Consider the following 4,632-nt stretch of genomic DNA (forward strand, 5'->3'; position numbering starts at 1 on the left):
ACTAGAAATGTAGGAAGGGTGGGAGGCCACTCGGGTCTGGAAGTGGCCCCTGGCACTCCCTGGGTGACCCCAAAGGTGCCAGCACCCTGGTGAAAGTGGCCTCCGAGCAGCTTCGCTGACTGATGATCCAGCCTCGCCACCAGGCGGTACTTTCCAGCCACCTTACAGCAGGCGCTGGACCACCAGCCCTGGGAGCAGGGCTCACTGGAGGGCCCTTGGCTGCTGCACTTGGGGCAGTGAATGTTTTTCGTTTGCAGAAATGGGCCATCACCTCCACCATTGGTCAGGGTGCTCTCCACCTGTGGAGGGGTGGGCACTCACTCCTTTCCCTCTACTCCTGCACAAGACTAGAATTTGGGGTGCACATCAGGTCACCTACGGCCCCTGGAAGATGGCAAGCAAGGGTTCCACTCTCACCTGGGCGGGGGACCCCATGGAAGGTTCCCCAGAGGCTCTGGATTCTTCAAAAGCCTAGGTATGTCCCATTGGGAGGGGGCTTAGGGGTCTTCATTATCCCCTTTACTCTCCGCTCCCAGTGCTTCCCCCACAGCAGTCTCTGCCTCCTCTCCCACCCTCAGGGCCCCTGGGTCCACACCACCCCAACAGGCTGCCCTAGTACCCATTCCCCACGCGCTTCCCCCTGTCGGAACAGAACCCTCCTCACCCTACCCTCTGCAGACCCCGCCAGTGGATCTCATCTTTCTCTCTTCCGCAGTGGGCGGGGCAGGAGAGGGGGCGTGGATCCTGGAAACTCACTGTGCCAAGGCCCCCAGGGCTCGAGAATGCGCATCTCCCTGGAGGGGTTCAGGAGCGGCCCGGGCGCTGAGCCCGTAGAACCTGCGCTGCCTCTGTGGCCCTCATTGCCTGCCCCTCACACTGGCTTGGGGAGGAGTTAGTGTGACTGGGTCCTTTGGTGTCTCCCTGGGACTTGCACTCAGCTGGCACCACATGGAGGCCGAGGGGGTGCCAGGTGAGGGGAGCAGAGGGCTGGAGCCCCATGGTCTCAGCTGCAGTGGAGGAGGCTGTGGAGCTGGGTGCTGGGCCCAGAGATCAGAGCTACCGTGGTGGGTGAGGGAGACACGGGAAGAATTTCTACCCTGAGGTCAGTCCTGATTACCCCTTTCTGAGACCCCTCTAGGCTTCCCACCCTGGGAACCTAACCAGAGTCGGCCTGGGGTCTGGGGGAGTGGGGGCTATCTCTCAACCCCGGAGATAAGAGAGTTGGCTTGTTAACCCTCTGGTGACCAGGCAGAGCCAAAATCCATGATTCCAGGTCCGACAGTGGCTGCATGAGGGGCCTTAGGCAAAGTAAGGACCAGGGCCTGAGTGGCTGGGGAGTTGGGTCCTGGGGTGGGACAGGCCCTCCCAGCCAGCTGGGTTCTGGAGGTCATTTGTGCAGCAGCTGCTTCTTCCCAGCCCAGAGCTTGGGAATCCCTCACTTAGACACATGCATCAGAAAGGAAAACAGACCTCCTGGGGAAAAAAGGAGGGGGCGGGGCCTCTAGGCCAGCCCCCAAGAGGGACCCAGGCCTCTCCCTGGGTACCTCAGGGCCACCCCTGGGGTCGGGCCCAGGAGCCAGCTCCTTAGGGCGCAGCTAGCTGTCTGGGTCACCTGCCAGAGCTCTACCCCCAACCCCAGCCTCCCAGGGTCTGCCCTTCTATAGGTGGGGGCTCAGGGAAGGAGGCCCAGGCTGCTTGGGTGGGGCCTGGGGTGGGGATAGGCTGGGAGGTCAGAGGCATTCTGTGTCCTCCCCCAGGTATTCAGATAAGCCCCATGCACCCTCCCTTCTGGGTGGGAAAAGCCAGTTCCAAGTCAGCCCTACCCCTGCCTTCCGCACTCTGAGGCCCCTCGTCCCTGATCTGGGTTGTCTGCTGACTCCTCCTGCCCCTTGGGGAGAATGAGGTGGGGTCCAGGTGGAGGGTTCCAGGGCCTCTCGAACCCCAACAGGAACTTCAAAACTCAGCATGGTGAGGGAGGTTGGGGCGGGGACTCTCCAGAGGTACAGTGGGGAGGGGCTTGGGGGCCACGTGGGTGTACAAGTCACTGTGGACACAGGTGCGTGCACCTCTCCTGCAGGGAGGGCTGAGCTCTGGAGTCCAAGGCCGCCTTGGGGTGGGCTCCCTTCTGGGGGCAGGGGCAGCGACTGCAGGGGGAAGGGCCCCCTGCGCTCCGGCTGCTTTTGACACTGTCATCGGCACCACTGTCACTAGATTCCCTGAGGGTCTCCCACACACCTGACTGGGCCAGGAGCTTCTGTTTTAACTCCTTTAAGGCTCACAGCTGCCTGGTGAGCGGGGGGCGATTCCTGTGAGCTGTCACGCCATGTCATAGATGAGAACCAGGGCCAGGCCTGGCGGGGGCCAAAGGTTGGAACCCCACTCCAGGGCGCTCTTGGGCCTGCCCTGCTCTGTCTGCTGCCTCTCCTCTGCCCTTGCTGTCTGCCTGCTCCTCTGGCCACTGCCCCCAACCCTAGTCCATGACTGGCTCTTCCAGATCCTGCATTTCTAGGTCCTCAGCCCTTAGAGGGTCCATGTGGCTGGGTGGGGGCATCATCACTCGCCCTGTCCCCAGGCTTAGTGAAGGGAGACCCCGGCCTTACACACAGCTTGCCCTGTGGATGACCCAGCTGGGCCTTGAGGTGGCTGCCGAGAAAAGGGGAGCAGAAAATGGAAACAGAGCTCGTGGACGCTGTGTCATTTTTATAACCCAGTCTGGTCTTGCAGGCCCTCCCGGCTAGGTCACCAGGCAACTCTCATGAGTGAGGGGTCCTCCGGGGAGGGACTCAGGGAGCTTGTTCTAGGGGAGACATAATCGCGCTTGTGCGGGTCATCTCCCCGTCTGTTGTCGGGAGCAAGCCTGTGGCTGTAGAGGTGGCGAATGTCCTGTTTTCCACCAGCTTCCAGGCCCCGGAGCCCCCGCAGAGGGAGGGCATGGAGCCACAGCGCAGGCACATGGACAGAGAGACAGCCAGCCAGCTGACCCCTGGGAGGGGGTGATGCAGGGATCTCTGCCCCCGACCCTGCCTGGGCTCCAGTGAGGATGGATATGTGGACAGACAGCTGGTGCAGGCAGCCCCCTCCCATCTGTTACCTGTAAATTACTTCACCTGAGTGACATCATGCTGGGGGCTGATAACCAGGCTGTGCCTGGTCGTAAAACAGCCTGACATGGTGATGGACGGGCTGCACATCAGATCCGCTGGCCCGACCTTGAACAAGGTCATGCAGGTCCCTGGCCTTCCATGGCAGCAGGTCCCTGACTTGAACGAGGTTGTGACCCCCGGGCCCTCCATGGTAGCGGGTCCCTGACCTGAAGAATGAAAAGCAGAGGCTGCTATGGGATTGCTGCTTGGCTGTCACCTGGTGCACGTGGCTCCCTGGCCTTTGACGGCCCTACCAGCAGCAGGCTTCTCCCTTTTCCTTCTTGGGATCATTTTGCCCCCAGAGGCTCAGGATTCAGGATGGTTGTTTATTTCCCCGCTCCCCAAAGGGTTTACACTCTCTGCTGAGCAGGACAGCCAACACCCCCCTCCATGTCCTGCTGGATGGCTTCATGGACATTGCAGATGCATAGGGAGCTGCAACCACACGTTAGAAGTTAGAAGCAGCTCAGGTGGTTGGAGGTCTCAGGAAACTAACCTGCAACTCTGTCTTGGGGGCAACCCTGGGTGAAGGGACGGGTTCTCCACTGGGGTTATCTGTCCCCCACGCCCTCCCCAGAGACACCCGTTCCTGTTATGCCTTCCCAGAAGTGCAATGAGCTCATATAAGAAAACATGTGCAGCACCTGCACACATGGGTGCACACACACACACAAACATGCTGGAGGGCCCACCTGAACACACACAAACATGAGTGCGTGCTAGTGACACGCATGTGCTTGCACATGCATGCACAGACACCTGCACACACGTGGTACATGTGTGTACCCACCCATGCTTGCACATTTCCTTCTTCACAGACACAAAACCTTTCAGGGAAACCCCAGGAGATCAAACACCCCGAAGACCTAGGGTGGCTCAGAAAGCACCTCACCTGCCTCCCCCCAGCCCCCAACTCTCCCTTTTCATTTCCAAATTGATGTCTGCTGGCGGGGCTGGGAAAATTCACAAGTGGGATCCACTCTTGCAGGTGATGAAGCCGATTGTCTTCATTTCCCACTGAGCCATCATTTCCCCAGTATGGAGCTGCTGCGGCTGCTTGTGGAGAAGACCTTGGCCCTGAAGAAGCTTGCGAGTGACAGTAATCAAGGGCCTGGGCACCTCCCCCTCCTGCTGCCAGCCTAGAGGGGTTTGGCCCATCTAGGGGGCTCCCTGGGAAGAGGGTGGGGGTGTGATTTCCAGAGCCCCTGCCTCCCCTACCCTCACTTGCATCCCTGAAGCCATCTGGCTCTGAGCTCTCCCCAGTCTCCCCATTCCATCCTGGCTGAAACTCTGCAAGACAGTGAGGTGCTGATGCCAGAACTTTCCTCTGGGGAGAGGGAGGTGTGTGTATCACAGCGGCATGGGGGTTGTGTGAGGGAGACCACAGAGCCTTCCCAGAGTCAGCCATCACCCCTCACCCCAGGCCCAGGCTTCACAGAGACGGGGTTCAACATTACTGCTCCTCCTGCCCCTCTCTGCAAGAAACAGG

This window comes from Bison bison, unplaced genomic scaffold, assembly GCF_000754665.1.
Source record: "Bison bison bison isolate TAMUID 2011002044 unplaced genomic scaffold, Bison_UMD1.0 scf7180017864167, whole genome shotgun sequence".
Lineage (NCBI taxonomy): Eukaryota > Metazoa > Chordata > Mammalia > Artiodactyla > Bovidae > Bison > Bison bison.